The following is a 27,270-nucleotide window of genomic DNA, read 5'->3' on the forward strand; positions in this document are numbered from 1 at the left end:
CTCAAGTTATGAATAGAAAAAATAAGTTAATCAATTACAAATAAAATGGAGTATGATCCTGTGTATTTACTTGCTATTTTGATCAATTGCCACATATTGTTGAATACGGATGCACAGTCGTCCATGTATGCATCCCTTTGTCCAATCTCTATTTGTGAGACTCACTGGCATTTGTTCTTTATACATCCTTCATTTCTGAGACTTTAGTTGTCCACAAAGCAGTCTGAACTTATGAAGACTTAGCAGTTGGAAAGGGTGGAAGTGCATTTAATTTGATTATATTTGCTCAAAGTAAAACTTACTGAAGTCCAAGCCCCTGTGGAGTATGCAGACATTTTTGGATGATATGGAATTATGCCTTGCTCTACAAATGCAGGAAGTATCTCCTTCCACTATGTGGTCCATAGGAGTAAATTCCGTCAGAAAAAAAAAAATCTATTTTATTTGTGTTTGCCCCTAGATAAAAAGCTATTTAATCTGATTTTTCTCTCAGGAAAAGAAATAAGCGCTTTCCACTATTTCATTTTCCAGATAACCCTGTGTAGAAATACTTATAGCTTCATCAATGTATTGAAGTGAAAATGCTATATTTGACTTATTTATTAAGTTTCATAATAGTTAATAGTTTCAATAATTTGGAGGTTAACTTTGAATCAGCATTTTTCTTAGTTTTTACAAATATTGCCCACAACAAACAGGCAAAATAATTTCAACTGCAAAGTGCTCTAAATGACTGACAAATGTTTATGACCCATGTTGTTTTCTGTATGACTAAACTATTAAACATAGTTTAAAAAGAACATTTATTATTTTAAGTGTATTAAATCCAGGTAGCATGTGCAGCAGTTTTGTTTTATGTACAGGATACTAAGAACTAAGAACTACAATGATTACATCAACACCTGAGGAAGATATTCTCAGAGAATTCCACACATGTGAAGTAGAATGCACTTATCTTTTCATCTGTACTGATAAAAGGAACCTCACCATTTTCTTGTTTTTGCATGTTTAGCCCTTCAGGTATTCTCCTCTTTGAAGCAGAGTTTTATAAATTATATTTTATTTGTACTTGTTGATATCTTCCTAAGTTAATGTTTGTGGCAGGCACTCTCTAATTAAACTAAGTTCAATTAGGTAATTTTGCTTTGTTTTAGCTATCCCTCTATTTGAGTGTCTGAATCCATCTGAAGTTTTACATGTATGCAAACACTGTGCTGTCTGCTCCAACTTAATCAGTTAACATTTATTGAATGCCTGCTATATGCACTGTAATAAAATAAGCATTGTGGAATTGTTTGAAGGAAATAATATAGTAGCCACTAACTATGCAATTGGGAAAGCAAATGAAAAAACAATTTCAGACATTTCGAAATCAATAGCTACATCATTTCTTTTATGAAAAGAGTGTTGATAAAAATTAAAGAAGCTGGAATTCTAGGCTGGCTGTATTGTATCATCAAGATGCTGTGTCCGCTTTGCTATGCCAAATAATAGTTAGACCAAAGAGAGCTACCCCTTTTGGGACAGGAGATGGTGAGGATTGAGAAATTCTTCTGTGTTATGCTGAAAGTTACTCAGAATAAAACAAGTTATATAAAAGCACATGGGTTTAATACTGAACTTAAAAGTTTAAGGTTCAAGATAAGCCCATATTTACATTGGGCTTTGGTTTGGATTTGTAAAGCCTGAAAAAAGAGAGATTTCTTTTTTTGAAAATTAGGTTCTCATTTACCATTGTATTTCCTTAACTGGAATATCTTGACATTCTTATTCCCTTTTGTAAATTGAAAGAACCAGATAGTAACAATGTCACAAATTACTTGTTTATAGGACATTGCTCATTGGATACAAAAAAATACCAAACAAGACATTAAACATTATTGCAACCTCCACAATGTATACAGTGCTAAACAATATGATTTATGTTTCCAAATAAGAGCCAAATGGTTCTAATCTAGATGTGCATTTGAAATCTTTTAATAGTTCACATCATGAATATAACTGTAGGGAAAGTTTCATCTTTTTCACTGTTATACATGAAGCCTCTAACCCTTCTAACCCTTCCAAATCTCACCTTCTAGTTACTGGTAAGGCTGGGGCCATTAGACATAACATTCTTGTTACAGTGCTCTATTCTTACACTGAGATTCAAAACCTTGAATCCATAATGACATCTCCTTGTCACTGCCCTTATGCCTTCCACTAAACCTTGTAAAGCCTATCACCTGATAGGTCTCCCATGATCTTTCTCCTCTGTTGTTCTCTGCTGCTCCTTTCATGGTACTTTCATAAATATCTTTTCAATAATCTCGTCAAGTTTCACTTCCATCACTTCCACCATTCCCATCCACTATACACATCTCAAAATACTTCTTCAAATACCCAGTCCTGTGCATGATGTTCAAGTTCCCTCAAGTATTGGAACTCAGCTTTCCACCCAGTACATGAGTACTGTAGGATGAATTGAAGATGTAAACAAAATCAGTCTGGAACTTTAACCCACATTAGAAAGTTTCAAATGCTTTTATATTGACTATCTGATTTCCTTCTCACTACAATCTGGAATTTTTCACGGATGGAAGTGGTATTATTTCTATTTTATAAGTTGTTGAAAGAGTTTCTTTTTTACTTTTTATTCTTATTTTTATTTCTAACTTTGATTTTAGGTTCAGGATTACATGTGCTGGCTTGTTATATAGGTAAACTCATGCGATGGGGGTTCATTGTACAGATTATTTCATCACCCAGGTACTAAGCCTAGTACTCAATAGTTATTTTTTCTGTTCCTCTCCTTCCTCCCACCCTTTACCTTCAAGTAGGCCCCAGTGTCTGTTGTTCCCCTCTTTGTGTCCATGTGTTCCCTTTATTTAGCTCCAACTTATAAGTGAGAACATGCAGTATTTCTTTTCTATTTCTGTGTTAGTTTGCTAAGGGTGATGGCTTCCAGCTCCATTCCTGTTCCTGCAAAGGACATGGTTTCATTCTTTTTTTTTTTATCGCTGTTTAGTATTTGATAGTGTATATGTACCATATTTTCTTTATCCACCCTAGCATTGATGGGCATTTAGGGTGATTCCATGTCTTTGCTATTGGGACTAGTGCAATGAACATACATGTGCGTATGTCCTTACGGTACAATGACTTATATTCCTTTGGGTTATCCCAGAGTATGTAATGGGATTGGTGGGTTGAATGGCAATTCTGTTTTTGGCTTTTTGAGGAATCACCGAACTTCATTCCACAAAGGTTGAACTAATATACACTCCCACCAAGAGTGTATGAGTGTTCCCTTTTCTCTGCAACCTTGCTAGCATGTTATTTTTTGACTTTTTAATAATAACCTTTCTGACTGGTGTGAGATGGTATCTCATTGTGGTTTTGATTTGCATTTCTCTAACGATCAGTGATATTGAACTTTTTTTCATATGCTTGATGCCACATGTATGTCTTCCTTTGAAAGGTGTCTGTTTATGTCCTTTGCCCACTTTTTAATGGGGTTGCTTTCTGAGTTGAGTTTGGTAGTTGTTAGGTAGCAATTTCAGGGCCATAGTTTGTATTTATTTTCAATGATCTTTCTAGTGTGTCACAAAGTCCAGGGTAGAAAACATGAATACATTGGAACCTCAGAATTAAATAAATGTAAGAAATAAAGAAATACACTTTAGCATCATGACATAAAGAAAAGACTTCTTAAATGTCAATAGATCAGTTCACTTCATTCAATTTTTACCCTTAACTCTTGTTCACTCAAAGAGAACAAACACTTTTCATATTTAAACAAGGTGATAGTTGTTGTTCAATCTCATATAATTTTCAGACAGCACTTAACTGATGGGTTTAGCATGGCCTGCAGCTCTCCCACCACTATAAAGGCTGAAATAAAAGCCTCTTTTATCTTCAATGCTAGGGCTCACAAAAAAGACTCTAGAGAGGCCTCATTCTCTCTTAAACACACCTTTGATAATGCAGCTCTTGCAATTTGAGAAAAACTCATCACCAGTAAAATCAGTTTAGATAGCTCACTTGGACTATTGGTAACTTACTCTTCAAACTTGTTCCATCTTACTTGGAATAACATTAGCAGCAACTGAGGAGACACAGGTTGGAAAGAAATTTATTCTGGCAGAGAGCAAAATTACGTATTGAATTGTACCTTCCAAGGGTGCTGTTATTTTAAATTTCTTTTACTTTTTTTTTGTTTTGTTTTGCGCTTTAGTCTCTTTGTTGGGGTTCCTTTTTTTTTTTTTTTTTTGACTTCTACTTTTCTACTATTTTCCCTAGAATGTTGCCCATTATAATTTTTAGAAAGGAAAATATTCTTGTGAAAATTTTCATAATGACAAGACAGTAAAAGTATGTAAGCTGGTGTGTTCTCCGAATTGCATATATATTTTGTGGAAAAGAACAACTTTTATATCTTTTCTGTTACAAAAAATAAAAGTAGGTACAACAAATGAAAATATTTTATATTCAGTTTTTATGAAATCTTTAAAGTGGTCATCTAAAAAATAATTGTTGAGATACACTTGTTGACTGTTTTTAAGATACCTAGATTTTCTTTGAGCAGAGAATTTATCTGAAAAATAAGAAATAGCATCTTCAATTATTTATAATCTTTTGAAATCTAAGGACAAGCAGGCACTTTCTAGTTTTTTGTTTATTTTGTTTTGTTTTTTGTTTTTGTTTTGTTTGGTTTTTTTGAGATGGTGTCTTGCTCTGTCATCCAGGCTGGAGTGCAGTGGTGTGATCTCAGCTCACTGCAACCTCCACCTCCCTGGTTCAAGCAATTCCCCTGCCTCAGCCTCCTGAGTAGTTTGGATTACAGGCTCATGCCACCACGCCCAGCTAATTTTTTTTGTATTTTTAGTGGAGACAGGGTTTCACCATGTTGGCCAGATCGGTCTCAAACTCCTGACCTCAGGCAGCCCACCCACCTCAGCCCCCCAAAGTCCTGAGATTACAGCCATGAGCCACCACTCCCAGCCACTTTCTAGTTTTATCCTTTATGTCTCATATTACCTAGCATTCTATAACTATTATCTAAAATTTCCAGATTGAATTTGCCTTAAAAATCTCCAAGAGATGAAAGAAATATAACTAAGGCCAAAACTATCATATTAAATGTCTCACTATTTTTAAATTATTTATTTGTGTGAGCTCTGTAATTAAATCAGTTGAAGAATATACTAAAGATACACTGTTTTCCTCTTGTTGACATTTCACTCAAAACATATCTATTACTTTTAGAGTCAGTGAGATTAAAGTGGTTGGAAATAAATGTTTCTCTTCGAAAACCTTAGTGCAAAGACAAAAGGAGGTTGTAAAAAAAATTGCACAATAAAATTTATTTTTATTTCACTTATAAACACAGAAAGCATTTTTTTAAAGTAACTTTTTTTAAAAAAGCTATCCAAATGCCAAATACAAAAAGATAATTATTATCTGCAGTTGAGATCATGCAAAAAAATTCTGCCAGCTCCTATAGCCGGGAGCCAGTCTCCCTCAATCAGATTCACTTATCAGGTGTTAAAAATAAATGGAATGGAAACCCTGCATCTGAATCCAATGTATTCCAAGTCTGCATATTCACAGGAAACCTTCCAGTAAATCATAAAATAAAACAATAGCACTGAAATTTCAGAGTAATATCTAAGACACCCACCTCATTACTCTTTTATCTCTTGGTTCACGTACATATTTCATAAGCTGATGGGGTCCGCATTGCTTCAATGATCTGCATTTGGATGGAAATTCTTAACTGTATTTCAAGGTTATGATATGACGATGTTAGTTCTTGAAGTGAAGCAAAAACAAAAGAAAAGAAACAAAACATGTAAACTTTCCTTTTGGGAGTTTTACATTAATTCATTCTAGATTTTGTGATTATGCATGAGTCTTATGTGTATATTGTTCCATTTTGATAATAAATGTGATTATAGAGATCAACAATAGAACATTAATAGGGTCTCAATTTGTTTCAAAAATCATATTTATTGCAGATTTATGAAATGTGAAGCATTGGGCTTCATGATAACCACACAACACAGTCTAAAGCTCTGCACTCAGGGGAAATCAGAAATAAGTAGTTTTCTCTCAGGCCAGGGGCGGTGGTTCACGCTTGTAATCCCAGCACTTTGGGAGGCCGAGGCGGGCGGATCACGAGGTCAGGAGATCGAGACCACGGTGAAACCCCGTCTCTACTAAAAATACAAAAAATTAGCCGGGCGTGGTGGCGGGCACCTGTAGTCCCAGCTACTCGGGAGGCTGAGGCAGGAGAATGGCGTGAACCCAGGAGGCGGGGTTTGCAGTGAGCCGAGATCGTGCCACTGCACTCCACCCTGGGCGACACAGCGAGACTCCGTCTCAAAAAAAAAAAAAGTAGTTTTCTCTCTCCGAATAACTGTTGCTTGAATTCCATGACAATCTCTTCCCAAAGTGATAGGTGAATTTGACTATATGGTAAAAATGAATCTAATAATTAAAAGTTTTGAGCTGGGAGGGATCTCGGAGATTATCTAATCTAATGTTTTTGTTTTCTAGAGAATAAAGTCAGCCACAGAGAACCTGCCTTGAGTCACATGGCTAATAGCTAGCACATCTGCAGCTAGGACTCAGCTCAGTACAGTGAAGAGGGTATGGGATGCAGAGTCAGGCGTATTTTCTACTCTACAGATTATGTTTTAAGGAAGATTATGAATGCTAATCTAGCATTGGTTCATGCCTGTGTTGATTTCATTACATAGCTCTAGCAGTGTCTGTAAAAGTAGTATCAGGCCTCACTTTTAAAATGCTACAGATTTCTAAATTTTGCATGAGAAATAAGTCAGAAGAGCATTCCATTGAAGTGGCAGAGCTCCAGTTTGCGTCCATAATTCTCCTCCTATCATGTCCTTCCTAATCTAATTATCTGTACTTCTTTAGGTTGCAGTATTTTTTCACATCCTTAGACATAGCCTTGGTATATTAGACACACTTTCAGAAGACTGTAAAAGATGGGGAAATAAATATAAGAAGTCAAAGGAAATCAGAAGAAATACACCAGAAAGAAAATAGTCACTATCAATGCCCCACCTGCCTCCCCCACCTACTTCCCATTAAGCATATATTGCTTTTCTAAAATTATGTGGACTATATTCTACCTTACCATAGGAATGCATTTGAAATCCTTTATATGCTTCTTTGGAAAACTCTGAATTCCTTTTTCAGAATAAGTGATTCAACATGCAAAAACAGTTCTTTCTGGAATAAAAAACATGGACTGAAGAAAAAATTTGATCTGTCTTCTCCTGATGTTACGTTTTTCTCACCAGAATTCTATTAGCATGATGTCTTTTCTGTGAGTCCCAAACTGACTCACTGTACATTAGTGTAGGAAACATTAACATAAAGGAATATGTATTTATTTTCAGTATTGTGCTGTTCTCGAGTTAGTTAAAGCTTCTATTAATTTCAGTGGGAAACTGAATAAAGATAATATAGCATCATGATTAAGGTATACACCTTTTCAAAGATCACCTGCATTAGTCTGTCATATTTATGGAATAAACAAGAGTTGCTAATCTCTGATGCTGAGTAAATGAATTCAGATGTAGGCATTTGCAAAAATAATTAATATACCACTGAATATAAAACAGACTAATTTTAAAATGAAAAGAACTGTTATTTGTATAGGATTCAGAAATATCTTGCCCTTAAATTTTAAAATATTTCTAGCAGATTAGGATATACCACTATTACTTTTATTAATTTTAATGACTATTTCATTAGTGCTCTATTCAAAACTAAGTGCTGTTTAATTACAATTTTATATGTCAATTTGTAGAATATTTTTATTTTTAATAATGCTGTTATCAAAATAGTTTAATAGTCTATCAGAAGCTCAAAGAAAAAACAAAATAATGTGATTTAGAAACTAAATAGAAATTTACTTAATATCCTGAAGTGTGAAAGCATGGTTACTATTTCATTCATTTTGTTTATTTTCATAAGAATACATATTGTTAATGTGAAGCTAATCTGATGTGGCTGAAATATTACCAAGATAGGAGAATCTCAAGCTTACTTTGAATCCCTACAGAGATAGTGAGTAATTTAATAGGGAAAATCAGCATGTCCAATGAACAGTTGTGAATGTCCTGAAGTAATGTGGCCAATGTGCACGGCCCATGTGCTTTAGACTGGATTCCTGAGGCAATGGTGTGAGTATCTGCAGTGAGAAGATAAAAAGCACAAAGTGAATGGTGATGATGGCTCTGCTAAGTAATCTACTTCCTTGACTGAATTCTGTAAAACGCTGAATTCCTCTAGTAAAATTTCTTTTGCACAATGAAGGAACCAAACGGAAATACAGCATGAAAATCAGATTGGACTCCTAAGGTGCTAAAGAAAAGAAAAGAAAAAAGAAAAATAAAGAAAAGAACAAGAGAAATAAATGAAAACAAAGGAAGCATTCTTGTAACAGTGCAGGCACAAGAAGCCACAAGCCAAGGCACCAACACTGAAGCCAGGCAGCCTTTTTAGGACATTCTCTTTGGTTCCAATTATCTGTTGTTATATTCTGTGCATAAGCTTCCAAATAAAGGTGGAAGTTATTTCATTCACATTTTAGCACAAATATAGTATCTGTTTTTATCATCTCCTGTGAGATTTATTTTGCTAAGAGAAAAAAAGAGATAATGATACAATTTTATTAAATTATATAATCAAATCATTTTCAAAACGTGCTTAAAGATAAATATTTTAGTGAAATATTTTTGTCCCTTCTATTCTGCATGGAGATTAAAAATCCCAATGGTTTCTTGATGAAAATTAAAATCTCTATTAGATTTCTAGAGCTTCCATAACAAATTGACAAAAGCATGGTGGCTTAAAAGAACAGATATTTATTCTTTGTTCTCTCACAGCCTTGAGGACAAAAGTCCAAAATCAAGGTGCTGCCAGGACTGTGCTCCATCCCTAGGCTCTTCAGAAGATTCTGTTTCTTTTTTTTTTTTTTTTTTTTCTTTCTTTCTTTTTTTTTTTTTTGAGTCAGAGTCTCGCTCTGTCGCCCAGGCTGGAGTGCAGTGGCACGATCTCGGCTCACTGCAAGCTCCGCCTCCCAGGTTCACGCCCTTCTCCTGCCTCAGCCTCCAGAGTAGCTGAGACTACAGGCGCCGCCACCACGCCTGGCTAATTTTTTGTATTTTTAGTAGAGACAGGGTTTCACCGTGTTAGCCAGGATGGTCTCTATTAATTAGAATAAATAAAATATTAACTGAGTGCCTTATGAATTTTACTATAATTTGAGAGAAAATGATATAATTTATATTTTAAAACTTCTATATTTCTGAATTTTTCAATATGCATTTATATGTTCACTTACCTCTACAAGGGAATCTTGTAATAACACTTAAGATGAGACTTTGGGGGTAAACATCATTATTTAAGTCTTACTGTTTAAAACCATGTTTATTGCATCTCAGATTTCCAACCAAAGGGATACAATAAAACTGACCTTGTGATCTGCCCGCCTTGGCCTCCCAAAGTGCTGGGATTACAGGCGTGAGCCACCGCGCCCAGCCAGAAGATTCTGTTTCTTGCCTCTTCCACCTCCTGGTGGCCCCGGTTGTTTTTGGCTTGTGGCAACATCACTCCAACCTCTGCCTCCATGATCACATTGCTTCCTTTTCTTCTGTCTGACAAATCTTCCCTGTGGCTTTCTTATAAGGACACCTATCACTGGATTTAGAGCCCACCTGGATAATCAGGGATGATCTCTTTATCTCAAAGTCTTTAACTTAATTATATCTGCACCTTTTTAAATAAGGTAACATTCCTAAGTTCCAGGAATTAGTATGTGAACACATCTTTTTGGTGGCCAGATTTTGTTTTTGTTATTCAAAAATCTTTCCTTGTCTAGCCCAGTGAGATGTAATTAATATAACCACGAGAGGCAGTACAGCAAAAGGGCAGAAAACATCAATTTCAGACTCAAATAGACCTGGGCTTGAATTACAGAATCCATCACTCACTAGCTGTGTGGAATTAGGTAAATAATTTCAAGAGTAAAAAAAAAGATAACAAAATATAGCACTCCAGGAATCAAGAAAAGTCTGAAGGCTTTTATAAGTCCGTGCAAATACCCTTAGTGCATATGGTGGTTTTCTAAGTCTGTGCAGGCACAGGTTGCTTTAAGCAATTTCCTGATCTTAAGTTTTCATATATATGGTATCTGAATGTGACCTGCTTGAGAATAGGCCTGTTGTTGGCTTAATTATTTATCTCAAGTCATGGAATTTTAAAAATTAAATGAAATAATAGAAAGTTGTTGATATCATGTCAAGGCACAAAAGTGCTCAGTAAAACATGTATGTAGCAGTATTACAGTGCTTAAAATCTGGTAGTATTACTATTTTAATTTCAACAGAACCATTTAAAATAACTTAATACATAATTGAGTATTGGCTGCTGACATGATATTTATATTCTCTCACATTTACTTTGATAAAGAGAAAATTATCAGTATTTATCAGATATTTGAAAACAACCAAATCAGCTGGGAAATGCAAATATAGTACAGATTTCTACCTCTTGAAATGTTAGATTTTGCCAAAGCTGCGTTCCTTAGGTGTTACATATGTATTAAATGCTTCATTTTACAAATAATTAGGAAACACCTACTATTGAAGATCCTCTGTTTAAAATGTGAGAGATACAAAGGCAGATGAGATGTAGTCCCTGCCCTCAAGTAGCTTATGACAAATAAGATGCATGAATGTGTTCAGAGTAGAGTAAGATGTGATCTGTGCCATAGCTGTACTATACGCATAATTTCTCAAAGAAGACTTCTTAAATAGTTTGCAGAAATGAAAATATTTAAAAATCAGTTAAAGTACTGTAGAATTTTTATGGATTTTGTGAGCAAAGAAATATTGAATTCACCAAAAAGAATATGCCTAAATTTTGTTTTAATTAGAAATGAAAATTGCAAGTGCTTTCAGATAAGTCTTTAAAATGTGATGACTTTTGTGCCAACAGTTGATTTCCTGAAAATAAATTTTAAAGTTAATTTGCGGAAGTAAAAATCTTTCCCAGGAAAAGCCATTTTTACTTTGGTACATATCTATTTATTTTTGTCCAAATAGTAACCAAACCTACTTACAGAAATCTAACAGAAAGGCAGCTTACAAGAAGCAAAGCAGGAATTGTAAGGCAAAGATGGGCAAATTAGAATAATTAAAATATTAACTGAGTGCCTTATGAATTTTACTATAATTTGAGAGAAAATGATATAATTTATATTTTAAAACTTCTGTATTTCTGAATTTTTCAATATGCATTTATATGTCCACTTACCTCTGCAAGGGAATCTTGTAATAACACTTGAGATGGGACTTCGGGGCTAAACATCATTATTTAAGTCTTACTATTTAAAACCGTGTTTATTGCATCTCAGATTTCCAACCAAAGGGCTACAATAAAACTAACGTATACAATATATCTTAAAGTGAAGAATCAACTGGGGAAGAAATGTTATTACTGCAATCATCTATACTCAGTTCTACCTCATAAATTACCTTTGAGTTCAGCTGTATCAAAATAAATAGAAATTTCATAGCATCCCAAGCATAAATAGGGACTAGTGGAATATATAGTATCTGTGGGGCAGGAAATAAAATCATAGCTATTTGGGAAGATTTTGAAGTTACCTCTAGAGAGACAAATACTACCAGTCAGTGAAGAGTGACCTTTTTCACACATCAGAGTAGCAACATAAAGTTTAAGATGTAAAAGGGAACAAAAAACACAGCTAAGGTTAAGTCTAAGTTCTTCCTAAGGTAATATAAAATGAATTTAACCTGACAGAAGTATTTTTGAAGAAAGGACCCATATATGTAGAAAGGTTTATATTATTTTTGTTTTTAGTTTCTACTTTTCATTAATTTTTATTGCCGCCTGTGTCCCCCCATCCCACCATATTAAACTGATATGGGAGGTGGGGATAGTGAAATATCCTTAGGTCTTTTACTTTTGGATATAGGTGTCCTAGCATGGTGTCTATTTATAGACCTGCCATTTTTAATTTGAAAAGCTTTGTAATACACCAGTAATAAATGCATTCCTATCCACATCTTCCCTAATCGCTACAGTGCCTGCACTGCTATTTGGCACTCATTAGCTGAGACTGCCATTCACCTATAATTTATGACTAGCATACAATTATGTGTTATCACTACTCCAAGCGATTCCTGTTTTTGAGATAATGGTATGCAACACTCCATGATAAATTGTACTGCAATGGATAGTTCATTTCTGTCATTTACTCTATTATTTTCCTAAAAACAGTCTCAAGAGAATTATATTGAAATGTGAGTACCTTTTGAAATTAAGAATATAGAATCAACGCTGTTCCCACAAGAGAGGAAAACTGCATTCAGAGAAAGAAGCAGATAATGTTAGCAAACACATTTGAAAATATTGTGATAAAAGTGAAATATGGAAATTTAAGAGCAGATTATGAATTTTTCTTTAAAAATACATGACCATATTTTGATTAACGACTGAAAATAATGTGTGTAGTAATCTGGCCATAAAGGCAAATATTTTAACATCAAATATTGTGGAATGTGGCATGGATATTTGTAAAACTTACAAAGTCACGATCAATTTGGATGTGATGCATTAAAAACCAAAATATTTTTCATTGTTGAAATATGTTCATTTTATTATCTCCGTAGCACTTTAACTTAAAACAGCACTTACACGAACTGACGTTCACTGTTTACATTGTGGTGAGCAAAGCACTGCTCTACATATTTCATGTGTATCATCTCATGTAATTCACGTGACAACCCAGTCAATACATGAAATGTTAGTACACCAATTTTACAGAGAAGCAATGAGGCACAGAAAGTTGTGTAGCTTACTCAGAAGCATACCAAGACTACATGAACGAATTCATTTCTTTGGGCTGTCATAACAAAGCATGCACCATAAACTGGCAGCTTAAAAAAAAAAAAGAAAAAAAAACAAAAACAAACATTAAATGTTCTCTTGAAGTTCTGGAGACTAGAAATCAGAAATCAGTGTACCGACAGCACCACACTAACACTGACACCTCTGGGAAAAATACCATTCTTGGTTCTTCCAGGTTCTGGTGGCTTCACACATTCTTTGGTTTGTGGCATCGAATCTCTGCCTTTGTCTTCATGTGTCCTTCTCTGTGCCCTCTCCTTTTCTTATAATGGCACCAGTCATTAAATTTAGGGGCACTCTGAGTTCAAGATGATTTCATGTCAGATTCTTAACTAATTACATCTGTAAAGACCCTCTTTCCTGGCTGGGCGCGGTGGCTCACGCTTGTAATCCCAGCACTTTGGGAGGCCGAGGCGGGCGGATCACGAGGTCAGGAGATCGAGACCATGGTGAAACCCTGTCTCTACTAAAAGTACAAAAAAAAATTAGCCGGGTGTGGTGGCGGGCACCTGTAGTCCCAGCTACTTGGGAGGCTGAGGCAGGAGAATGGCGTGAACCCGGGAGGCGGAGCTTGCAGTGAGCCGAGATGGCGCCACTGCACTCCAGCCTGGGTGACAGAGCGAGACTCCATCTCAGGAAGAGCGTCATAAAAAAAAAAGACCCTCTTTCCTAATAAGGTAAAATTCTGAGGTTTTGAGTCAAATTAAATTTTGGGAAACACCTTTCCTACCAGTACAATGGTGGAGCTGAATGCTCTTTTCAAACACAGACATACTCTAGAGTCTGTCCCCTTGAATGTGTATGATTGTCCCAGATACAATGATCGGTACATATTTCATTTAATAACCATTCCAACCCTCTGAGTTTATGTTCTCTCTTTTACATATAAGAATGCCCAAGGTCATGTGACACAGAGCAGCATTATTTAAGTGATTATTTTTTTTTCTTTGAGACAGAATCTCACTCTGTTGCCCAGGGTGGATGGCAGTGGCACTATCTCGGCTCACTGAAACCTCCGGGTTCAAGCGATTCTCCTCCCTCGGCCTCCCAAGGAGGAGCTGGATCTACAGGCACGCACCACCATGCCTGGCTAATTTTTCTATTTTTTAGTAGAGATGGGATTTCACCATGTTGGCCAATCTGGTCTTGAATTCCAGGCCTCCAGCAATCTGTCTGCTTCAACCTCTCCAAGTGCTGGCATTACAGGCGTGAGCCCCCAGGCCCGGCCTTAATTGAGTGACTTTTTTCTAAAACACAAAATATGCATTCTCTTGCTTAAAATTTCCTTGATGCATTATAATTACCTTTAAAATAAAACCCAAATTCCTTGAAATAACGTTTAGGGCCCACCAGGATCTGGCCCTTCCCTGCGTCTCCAGCTCACCTCTCTTTCCCCACCCAATAGGTATACATTCCCTACCCATCCTGGCCTCCAAGCTTTCTCCTATGTTGTTCCCTCTGCTGACAACACTCTTTCTTCCAGGCTATTTCTTCTGCCTGCTCTTCTGGTCTCACCTTGCCACTTCTGCTAGGCTGTTTCTTCTGATATCCCTGAATAGGTTTGGTGAAGGTGCTATGGGCTCCCATAGTAATCTAAGTAGCACCTAACCTTACAGTCATTTGTGGGAGCAAACATCACAACTTTAAATTTTCAGCTGCAATTTCAATACAGCTATGCAAGATATTTCAGTATACACAAGACTATAGTGACTGACACTCAAATATCTACTGAAAGAAAAAAAATGAAGCCACAGTATCTCTAGGCATGAGGTAAAGCAAAGGCAGAAAACTGCCTAATAATTCATGACTTGATGTCATCATCTTATTTCCAAAAGTCTTATTCTTACTTTTTAGTGCACTGCTTCTCAAGGAGGAAACACATTTGGGCTTCCCACAAGCAGCTGGGAATCAAATAATATGTCCAGAGTTTCACTTACTTCTGTTATTTTCTTCATGAATCTAGAACTTCCTAATCATGTTGTAATAATTAAGACAGAATAGTGACTTTTCTTTCCACACCTGCCCCCAATGGTAAGTGTGGAAGCACACTGAGAAAAATATGGAGGCAAGTAATAGAAGTGCATGGTAGGGCTGTCATGGCAGAAAATGTGATTGACGGGGTTGCTTGGTCAAGGCCTTTGACAGCATGCATCCTGGGGTTGCACAGAACCTAAATTTACCCATATGCTTTTTCTAGAGCGAACTAAACTCACATGACAGAAGCAAGGCAATACTGTGTATCAGGATTTCAACAGAAGAATGTTAGTTCTTAGAACATGACGGTATATGCACACTACCTACAATATTAGATGTAGGGGTTAGGCCAGGCATGGTGGCTCACGCCTGTAATCCCAGCACTTTGGGAGGCCGAGGCGGGCAGATCACCTGAGATCAGGTGCTCGAGACCAGCCTGGCCAACATGGTGAAACCCCATCTCTATTAAAATACAAAAATTAGCTGTGCGTGGTGGCGGGTGCCTGTAATCCCAGCTGCTTGGGAGGCTGAGACAGGAGAATCGCTTGAACCTGGGAAGTGGAGGTTGCAGTAAGCCAAGGTCACACCATTGCACTACAGCCTGGGCAACAAGAGCGAAACTCCGTCTCAAACAAAAACAAAAACAAAAACAAAAACAAAACATATTAGATGTAGGGGTTGAGCTGCAGCCCTCACAGCATGGCAGCTCTTATTTAAATTCATGCAAACGATTTTACCAGGAAGCCACGTTCCCCTATAGTAGAGTGGAACATTTTGAAACATCATGTTTTCTGTACAGCAAGCTGGTTTTCCGTGAGAAAAGCATTACTGCCTAAAACCAAGGCCTCTTATCAATTTATCTAAAAAATCATTTGCCATCATGTAGAGTATCTATAGATTTAATGTGCAATTTTACATATAATGAAACCTAGATGTTTCCAATTAGAAAATAATAGATCAGAGTTGCAGAGGAGCAAACTACATTTCAGAAAAATACCTATAGAACATTTGATTATCATTTAGCACTTTAATTTGTAAAACCTTTTCTATACAAAATATGTTAAATCTCTCTTCCTCATAGCATTGTTAAGCACAGTAGCACAGTAAATATTATGCCCCCTTTAAAGTAAACTAGGATTTTGTGAATTGAATGTTAGCTTCATAGGGTTTTTATGTGTTTTGTTCACTGATGCATCCCGTTTCTAGAACCAGTATGCAATAGAAATTCAATAAATATTTTGAATAAATAAACAAATAGAAAAGAAATGTACTGTACCTTAAACTCACTAACTGACCACAACACATCTGATATCCCAAAGTCATTTTGTAATACTTTGTTTTTCATATCAACTTCAGAATGTTTTTTTTTTTCCTATGAGATCATCTTTATGCACATTGGCAGGGTACTGTGTCTTGGTGGTTGTGTCTCTCATTGGTTGAGTGGATCCTTTCAGTGTCTCCTCTTTCCAGTGCAATTTGCACATTTTTTTTATAATTGTACAGATTTACATTTCTGAAGGGAAAAATTGATAAAGTCCCAGAGACATTAGAGAGAGTAAATAATACAGTCACTGATACTCTTGATAGCATATTTTTAAAGATACAACATTATGAGACATTCATATGGCTTCTTGAAGCTGTTCTTCCATAGTTGTAGCAAGCTGTGGTCTGGATATTTTATCAAGTGCTTTATGTGTCTAATCATCACACATTACTATAAAATGTTTTCCCACCTCAGCACCAGAATCTTGGAGTAAAAGAGAAAGTTGATGTAATATAGAGAATACTGCATATTCACACTGGTCATAAGTCTGTGCAACCACTTCTCCTCCAGTCATGTGGCTTTAAGAAAATAATATAATGTAGCATCAAACATTTGCTATATTTACTCTATGAAGAAAGGTAGTGCTTCCGGATTATTTACATTTGAAATAAAACATGTAAATGAAAGATAAATAATTGGCAGTATTATCCCCTGGATGCATTCACTGATTTTTATTTGTGTGTACGTGTTTCTTGGGAATTCACCAAGCCACAGTTGTTGATTATATGGAGATATTTTTTATTTATTATATGTATAATTATAAGGTTAATTTGCTTTGAGATAAAACTCTATAAAAATTATAATCATGTATGTCCTCTAGTTACTCAATGTGTTCATATTTTAAATAGATTCCGAAAAACATGTGATCATATTCTTCAAAATTCAAGCTTATAATTTGCCTTTCCCCACAAAAGCCTATGGTGATATAAAATTTATATCCACTGTTGTCTGAGAGTGCCATGGAAGAAAAATGATTGGTGCCTTTGGATGACGGTTGGGCTGAATGGCTCTATTTTCTTTCCCTGACTGCTTACTATGAGGAAGAACACCCAGCATGGACTTTTCCCACCGTCATAATCTATTTATTACAGAGTTGTGGCATTTATTTGAATTTTGCAAGGAGAATATCAGTTCTTCATTCATTATTTTTTCATAAGTGCATCTTAGTATAATAATCCTCTCTTCTCGGCTCTCATGTTTTTGTCAGAATCTATTACATCAGTGAAGAAATCTTTGTTTCTTTCTTAGCCTCAAACCCACTCAGAGCTCATTTAGGTTTTCTAAAACGGAAACAAATGTAGCTAATTATTCCTTGACCTGTATTAACAACCCAGCTGGTTGTGTGTGCCTAGATACAGCCTACTGAATACAAAATTATAGTAAAATTGACTTGCACCCGTCTTCTGAGTCGTGAGCATGTTAAATAATACGAAAAATTGTAAGAGCTACTTATTTTCTTGTCCTTTGGGCGTGATCAGCCACTTTTCTAGAGTCTCAAACCGTATGTTACTTTTAACTCCTTTATTTTCTGTTCGCCACAGAGCAGAAAATCAGAGGGGAGAAGTTACCATCTGCATTGGCTGTCATCACCTGCAGGAATTTTTGACTTGCCTGCTGATGTGATTGAGGCATGTTGATTTTCAGCATGCTGCAAAAGATGCCTTTGTTTCACTGAAAATTCAGTTTGAGATCTTCTATGCGCTTCACTCTTTCAAAGACCATTTGATCCTTTTATATAAGTTAGAAACAATTAGAAATTTATCACTTGCAAAAAACACTTAGAAAACCAAGCATAAGACTCACATTTTGAAACCTGCTTTTGAGGAGCCTAGCAGAGGGCAACCATCAGCAGGTATAGAAAAAACAGCGTGTAACTCAAATATGTCTAAGCTAAGAGTAGCTCTCTATCTGGTGTGGTTGAAGGAGCATTGAGAACTATTCTACTGTTTTGGCATGGTATCTAAAATTTCTAACACTTAAAATACTTTTCGATCCATGCACATATTAAAATAAAATTGATGCTTTGGACAGAGCACATGTGTTAATATTTAAAGCTGTAACTTGAATAAGTTTGTCAGATTAACTAGCTGCGATTTGAAGAAGTAGCTGTGCTATAATTAAACAAGAGGTATCTACATTTGATGAAATGTTATGAATCTGAGCTGCAGTTATTTTTAAACTAAAAAACCCTGAGGTTTTACTAAAAATTTTGAACTTGTAACATTATCCCTAGAATCTACTAGTAACAAATATTGTTTGAATGAATGTGGTGAATTATTGAACTTTGGATAACATAGTTATTAACATTCTACATCAATGTTTAGCACATGGTTATTGAATTAGTGAATGAATCAACAGATGCAATAATATAATTTTTCGTATTTAGGCCATTTTTATCACGTGGCACACTCCACAAGTTCGGCAAAATATTGATGCAGTTATAATCTTTTACTGTCTGAACTTACTAAATGATATTTTTTCTTTTTCTACTTTATTATGAGGATCAAATAAAGCTGATATCTAAGGAGAACATAATGATTAATCTATTAAAATATTTTTCAGATGATTTAGATCTGAGTTCATATCCATTTCCTAATTGTAACTTTATAAATGTTAATTTATTATATTGGATTCTGTTAGGAAAGTTAATATTTTCATAATCAAAAGTGAACAATTACATTCTAACGTAGAAAAAGATATTTAATATTCTAAATTACAAGAGAAAATTGGTAGAGGTGCAAACCAGTTTTTCTTTAGCCCTTTTCCGTGAATAAATAAAGCACATCAGTTTGATCCTCACCAAGCTTCCATTCCAAGCCAAATGCCTAGGTCTAGGAAGATTTAGAATGTATATTGACAGGGCCACTGCATTACACAAATCCAGTAGTATCATTCATGACATAGACTATGAAGCATTGCTTAAGTGGCCATATGTGGATGCTAATTTTGTCTAAACATAGTGTAGTGTTTATAATACATTCAGCTTCAAGTAACACAAAATTTTGCTAAAGTTATTAATTAATATAGACGTGCACTGTCTTGTTTATGATGAGAAATGAGTGTTTTCAGGTTTTATTCCCTGGTTCACTGATCTTACGCCTGTGTTTTGTGCCTTGGTCCTACCTTTATATTCACAAGTTAGCTACTTCTGCTTCCAGGATCAAGTCTTCATATGAGAAATTGTAAAAGCACAAAAGTGGTGATGGCTAGAACATTGCAACATAACTATTTGTGTGACCCTCAATTATTTTATCAAAGAAGGAAAATATGTCCCAGAATGCTTCCGTTGGGTCTGGGTCAGCTTTTATTGGCCATAACTTGTATACAACCCTACTACTAAACCAGCAACTAAAAAAAGAATAGTATTACCGTGCTAAAGTCGAACAATTATTGATTATCATCTGGAAATTTTTAGGTAGAGAACTAACAGTGCCAACCGTACCCAGTGTTTCCTCAAGTTGAACGTGAAATCCTCTTTCCCAAACCCATAACCCTTAAACACACTTTAGGGAGTGTTTTGTTTGGTTTTTATGTGATTGTATATAAATACAATCAGCAGATGTTCTTTCTTCATTTTAAAAAGTATAAAATAGTGTTCTAGTGGTGTATCTATGTATTCATTGATATTACTGCATAACAAACCACCGCAAACATAGTGTTATAAAATAGCAACCATTTCGTATTTGCTCCTGGATACTCTGGGTCATAAACTCATGCAGGGAACACAGTGAGGATGGCTTATGTCTGCTTAGAAATGTTTGGGGCCTAAGCTGAGAAGAATCAAAGGGCAAGGGACGTGACTCGAATGGCTGAGGGTTAAAATCATCTGGAGGCCTCTTCATTCATGTGTGTGGCACCTCTGCTGGTAGGAATCAGAGCCTCAGCTAGGACTGTGGATTAGGCCATCTACGCATGGCCTCTCCTTGGCAACTGACTGGATTCCAAAAACAAACATCCTGAGGGCGATAATGGGGAGAGTGAACATCACCAAAGTGGAATTCCTAGGCCCTTCTCGAGCCTACCCTAAGAATTCCTGCCTCGTCATTTCAACCGCATTCTGATGGTTACGAGGTAATCACTAAGGTCAGCCCAGACTGGAGAAGGGTTTTTAAACTCTACCTTTTGATGGGGGTGTCAAGGCCATAAGGTATAAGCATCCGAGGCATGGGAGATGTGGTCATTTTGTAAAATACAGTCTGCCACAAGTAGTAAAATGAGGTCAAAGAGAACTGGGATATGATTGGTAATGATAGTATGATTGAGGTTATTTTAAATTTTTTAGCTGTCACTTTTGTAGAACTTTAACTTTCAATTCAAGGTATATTTTGAGGACAGAAAGGAGCACCACCCCTCATCATTTTGATTTTCTGTGAAACTATATGTAGAATAGAGTCTGATATAACGTAGAAAAACGATTCCTGAGTACAGCTATGTAAGTCACCCCAGAGATTTACAGTGTATAGTTTTACAGATTTGGACTCGTATTTCTTGCATCACAAATTCTAGTTATAGGTTTCCACAATTAATGTTTGCTTATTTATTTATTTATTTATTTATTTTTTGAGACGGAGTCTCGCTCTGTCGCCCAGGCTGGAGTGCAGTGGCGCGATCTCGGCTCACTGCAAGCTCCGCCTCCCGGGTTCACGCCATTCTCCTGCCTCAGCCTCTCCGAGTAGCTGGGACTACAGGCGCCCGCCACCACGCCCGGCTAATTTTTTGTATTTTTAGTAGAGATGGTGTTTTACCGTGGTCTCGATCTCCTGACCTCGTGATCCGCCCGCCTCGGCTTCCCAAAGTGCTGGGATTACAAGCGAGAGCCACCGCGCCCGGCCACAATTAATGTTTATATAACAAATCTGCACTGTTAAAAAAAGGAGAAAATGATTACTAAATGTGCTTAATCAATGGGATTATCTTTGGGAGATTTTAAGAAAAATATGTCTGAGCCTCCAGACCCAATCATAGACATTTTAATAAAGTTTGTTTGCAGTGCAGTATCTTTTTCACACTCTCTCTATATATTTAAATAATCACACATATTCATTAAAATATATAAAAATATTCCCATGAGCAAAGGAATGGTGAGAGTGTTACTTAACATGGACATTTTAGAAAACAATTTGGGAAAATTAAAGAGGCACATAGCCTTTGAACCAGCAATTCTACCTCTATGAGTTTATGCTTTAGCTGTACCTACATTGTTACATTTAACAGCTATTCATGGCAGCGTTGTATTAGAGGAGAAATACTGGGAGAAAACCAACCAACCTCCACCTAAAAGACGTGAATAGTAGCAGTTCTCTGTATTATCTCTATAACATAGAATAACTGCTGATGACCACTTAGAAGTAGTAGGCTCCTTCCTTCTTAGTACAACCTGGCTCTGATTAATGGATCAACTAGGTCTTCTCTTGTAAATAATTTGTGAATGAATCTTCAGGTACTTAAAAAGAAAGCGGATGTACCTACATGTAGGCATTACAGAAAAATGTCCAGGTGTATTGTAAAGGCAAGCAAGATATTTTTTAGTATATTATGTATAGGGTTACCCTATTTCTGTTAACAATTTTTTAAAAAAATAGATATAAATACAGAAAAATACTCTGGCTTATATAATTTCTGAAAAGACATACAAAACATAGAAAACAATTCTGTCGGGGAGTAGCACTGGGAGATTTAGAACAAAGAGTGAGTATTTCTGTATTTTTTTTTATCATGAGCATACACATTGTTTTTAAGACAAAAGGTAGGATATTTTTGTTTTTGTTATTGTTGTTTAAAATGCTGCAAAGGTGAATCTGATGTCCATTCAGGGTTGAGAACAACTGTCTCTTATGTGACTCATCATTTTTTTCAGGTGAGAGGAAGAACAAAAGATATACTTACAGAAAAAAAAAAATACTTGGAAAATTTAGACAGAGTAAAGTCTAAGTCCAAATTTTTTAACAGTGTATTTTTTGAGAGAAATTAACAGGAGACATTTTTTATTCTTCTAAATTAGCATTTGTAAATGCTATAATGAGATATGCTTTAGCATATCATTATCTAAGAGATAGGTGTGTCTTAATTTCCAAAGGATTCTTAAGTATATTGAATAGAGCCAACTAGGGCAGATTTTCATTATAATGTGGTATCATTATACCAATGATTGCAGGCTAATTCCCCACTTATACAATCTGACCACTGACCATGCTAGATCAAGAGAGTTTAATTTCTTTTGTAAATGTTCATTCCTGCTCATTTTACTTGAGAGCAAGTAAAATGGTAGTTTATTAAGAGAATAAATTATTTTTAAAGGAAGAATATGCAAAAGCAAATGCTGTGGATTTTTGTCACAATAATTATGTACTTCCCTTTACCATCATCCCCTGACATATCTGTGTAAAACTGAAAAGAAATCATGTTTTTTTATTTGTTTCCAATAACCTTTTAAATGATGCCTGCGATTGTTTCGACCTTTTGTGTTGACAAGTGCACATTGGACTCTTGTCTTCAGGAAATAGGGTGTAATAATAGATCCTTTTCCTTCTGTCTCATCTGACATTTTGGCATTCATCACTTTTTAAGACTGTGTTGGATTTTTTTTCATGAAGGCATTACTTTATACTTGCTAACAGTCAACTTTGTTGGTCATTTTCCCCATTCACAAGGATTTCCTAAGAATACTACAAATACCACACTTAATGTAGCCCCCAAACTTGATTATTTCATTAAGCCTTACAAAAACTAATGTCAGATTTATCACAGTTTTAAAAGGCAAAAAAAAATGGAGCTTAGAGAAGTTATGTGGCTTTCTCAACTCATATAACTAGTAAGTGGAAAAATGAAATTCCAAACTAAGTCTGTTTGACCCCAAACCTGTGTTCTTAATGAGATGATGTATCTTATTTAGAAATAAAATCACTCCAGAAGGTAGTCGTTAATACTGATATTTTACAGAGGTATAAGATGAAAGATTGAGAAATAAAGTGAGTTGTCCAGGATGACAGAATTAAAAAGTGATAGCCCTGGAATTTGAAGACAAACCTCTTGATTCCCATGACTTTTTATTGTGCTTCACCTGTGTTAATGATTTTACACCCATTCTCACTACCACTTGTGCAGTCAATGACTTCGTAAATCTTGATTTTACAGTAGAGAAAACCTGATGTTTTGGGAGGTTACAAACTAGAAATAGTTAAGCGGCAGCACTAGAGGCTGGATCTCACATCTACCGACTCCAAAATTACTTCTCACCTGACTGCTTTTTAGTTAAGCCTTATCCTCTTGGCATTTTATACTCAGTCAACAAAATTAGTGTCATCTATAAATGTAGAATTTTACTTTGTAGCCCTGCTTGCAAGCCAGCGATAAATGATGTTCAATAGAACATGTATCAGAGTTGGTTCCAGCATCGTACCTCAAGAGACAGGAAAAGGAAATGCTTACTTAGAATCACACACAAACTCTGGGAATGAAAGTAGTTATTAATGGGCACTTAACTTCGCCTTTGGCCTACCCACAGCCAAAGTTTAGTTCAAGTTGGTAACTTAATAGTGAATAATGCTTCTTAGTGAGCCTAAAATATGATCAGGAAATTAGATAGACAATACAAGAATATGGTAAAATTCCTGTGAGTGTATTTGTTAAAAGTCTGATATGTAGTTGCTATAATAATTTATTTGTAGAAAAGTTAGAAATTATCAAATTATACAAACCATAGAGTTAATATTATACTAAATGATAACTGAGGAAAATAAGCATAATTTTATTTTGTATTTTGTCATCTAAGGAATTTTGTCTCAGTGGAGACATTTTTGCATTTCTACAAAACTTATAGTTCATTTTAATAAAAGATAATTTTATAAGAGCTGACTGAGTTGAATTTACTACTATGACCTAAGCAATGAAATTAAGCAAAATTAGATTTCTGCTTATTTCTAACTCCCAGGAAAGCAGGCCTTAATGACGGAACAAATGTTTTGCCCTGCGGATTAACTCTGAACCTTCTAATGAGCCACTAATGTTCATGGGAATGCTGGACAGAGTTTAGGATGGATACAAGAAATGAAAAACCTAATAACAGTAAAATAATTAATTTGAAACTCTGCTCTGGCCATTAAAGATTCAACTTTAATAGAAAATAAAGAAAACTTACATCTTCATTTTATGCTATGATAATTTTCTAGACATTATAGAACCTTGGTAAAATTATATGCAGTTGCTTTTATCAGATTCAAATATGTGTGGCAATAAACCTTCATTTAAAGGCCTGACTTTATTATCAAATACCTTGTTATATCTTGGCCATAGAATATAAAACAAAGCACACAAAACTAGGAATTAAGAGAACATTTTTATTCAAGAAGTGAGTTCCAAAGAAGCTTTCTAGGGCAAACACAATTTTTTTTCCCCATAGAAAGTGGTCAATAAATGTCAGTGAGATAATTTGATTGAAAGAGGTATGTGAGATCTCTTCAATATTTATGTAAACATAAAGGTGCCCAATAAGTAGGCTATGTTTGTAAATGTTTTACAGTCCATTTTTTAAGCTTCAAGAGTACCATGTGTGAATGCCAATGACATTTTCTTGCACCTTTCAAAGGGAATATATGCTTGCCCTACTTCCTACCTGTGAAAGTTTTTAATTTGAGAGTTAAGGGATAAAGGAATGCCTTTGTAAATTTGTTATCATTTATATGATATACAATTTTTGGCACAGTTGGTATAAAAATGTGTGACAGAAATATAAGGTATATTGAATATTTATATTTGATAATGCCCTGTTTCTGTCTTCTTATTTAACAAAATTGTCTGTGGTACATATTGGGAAAAAATGATTTCATATTTTAAGGGTTTTCAAGTCACAAAATGTCAGTGAAAAAATAATAATATAATAATTAGGAAATTTAACAGGCTTCTTCTCATAAAAATATTTAAAGTAAAATTGGATATGAAAAAATACATAGAAGTTTAGAAGCACCTGGCAACCTGACAAATAAATTATTGGCAATGAAACTACCAGGGAACATAATTGTTAAAGAGGATGATGAAATTGAATATTAATAAACTTAATAAACTTGTTTATTTTGACCTTAAATAGGTAAGACCCCAGAGACACAGAAAATTATACCTAGTGTGTCCAGACCTGAATATTGTATTTAGTACAATTTATCATGCATGTCTTTAAAAGAACTAACGTAACCCATTTTTCCAGCAAGAAGGAGATATATAGAGAAAGCGAGTTATTTTAGAATTTTAGTTTTATTGATGTTTGTAATTTATTTGGGTTTGTACCAGAAAAAACAAGGAACTATTGTTTAACTGGGTGGATATTGGTATACCAGCTGACAAAATAGTGACAAAATGGAAAGTCATACAGGACGACTGGTCCAGTGTTAAACAAATTTGGTTGTAGATGTGGGTGTTTGTCTCCAAGGATCTGGAATTCAAGAGAGGGATTTATATAGAGAGAGATTTTAGGTAGATGAATTTGAGAATCATCATGTTATAAGTGACGATGGAAGAGTGAAAGTAAATTAGATCATCCAAGGGGAAAAATCAGTTGTCTTTGGTCATTTGTGTTGCTGCAATTAATGAGATTATAATGGTATAAACAAAAAATACTGTGAGATCATATCAGCAAAAGATGACTCTGTCTGGGAGAGATTCTGGAAGATACCACATAGATGACAACATTAAGATTGAGAAGTTTGGTGTCTTTTTTTTTTTTTTTGAGATGAGACGGTGTCTCGCTCTGTCGCCCAGGCTGGAGTGCAGTGGCGCAATCTCGGCTCACTGCAACCTCCCCCTGCCGGATTCAAGCAATTCTCCTGCCTCAGCCTCCCAAGTAGCTGGGATTACAGGCACCCGCCACCATGCCCAGCTAATTTTTTTTGTATTTTTAGTAGAGATGGGATTTCACTATGTTGGCCAGGCCAGTCTCAAACTCCTGACTTCATGATCCACCCACCTAAGCCTCCCAGTGCTGGGATTACAGGTGTGAGCCACCGCGCCCGGCCTGAAAAGTTTGGTCTTAAAACAAGAATTAGTTCTTGTCAGCTGTAGAGTAAAAACTGCAGGAAGAGAAGATATTCCAGGAGTTGGTGACCATGAATTTTTTTGAGGCAGAGTAAGTACCTTACTCATCAAAATATTAAAAATAATAAATCAGTATTATATTCAGAGTCAGTCTTGGGAGTAGTATGATTCGCTGGAGTATGAGAAAGTCTCCTCTTCGTCCTTTCTTTTCCTCTTATATTTCATAGTTTTTATCTGGATTCCTTTATGTAGAGACAAAAGTTTTATTTCCAGTTATAAATTAGGCTTAAATAGCAAATGTCTGGTTAAGTTAACATACTGATGCAGATGAATATACGTTTTGAAATCTGTTCACTCCTACCTTGGAGAAAGGGGTTAGAAATTGAAAGATGTGCATACTAAGGGAATAAATGTCCCCAAGGGGGGAAATGTAGAAGAAAGGGAAGGCTACAAGGCATTAAATTTCATCTCTCATTTTGTCATGAAAATGCTATAACTATACTCAGTGGGTGTGGGAAAATAGAAAATGTTTGAAAAGGTCCTTTATGACCTACACAAATTGCACATACTTCAGTGGAAACTCTATTCATGTGGGGTGATAAGAAAGGGAACTTCAAAGAGGTAATTTATCATGGACGTTAAAGGATGGTGGAGGTTTTAAACGAAAATACAATGAGGACATTTCAGGCAACTCTATCATTAAGGGCTCAGTATAATAAAAATTTGAGGGGAAAGAGAAAATAGACCAAGTTACCTACTATGCAAAGGTCATATTGGAAAACTCTAGGAGAAATGGCTGGAAAGCCAAAAGAGGTCAGATTATAAAATGTAATTAATTCTAGGATAACGCCTTTGGGCTTAATTCTGTGGGCCATGAGGAATTATGTGAGATGGTACTGAGCAGAAAATTATGTAATCACTAGATTTATTCAGGACAATCTGATAAAAGTGGGTAGAATGGTAGTAAATATGTTAAATTGGTTCCAAACCCAATTGAC

General features: G+C 35.5%; 1 protein-coding gene across 5 annotated transcripts in view; it reads left to right on the top strand.

Moving 5' to 3' along the window:
- NEGR1 (neuronal growth regulator 1) overlaps positions 1 to 27,270 on the top strand; it is a 906,728-nt gene that overhangs the window by 301,304 nt on the left and 578,154 nt on the right. For 2 of the 5 annotated variants that reach the window (XM_058439669.1, XM_058439670.1), the window contains exon 1: positions 20,192 to 20,399. The exons of the other annotated variants lie outside the window; for them this stretch is intronic. The gene's annotated coding sequence lies outside the window, so the exon portion shown is untranslated. Of the gene's footprint in view, positions 1 to 20,191; positions 20,400 to 27,270 lie in introns of those variants that run through there. 5 annotated transcript variants of the gene reach the window in all.

Source organism: Hylobates moloch, unplaced genomic scaffold (assembly GCF_009828535.3).
Source record: "Hylobates moloch isolate HMO894 unplaced genomic scaffold, HMol_V3 SCAFFOLD_5, whole genome shotgun sequence".
NCBI lineage: Eukaryota > Metazoa > Chordata > Mammalia > Primates > Hylobatidae > Hylobates > Hylobates moloch.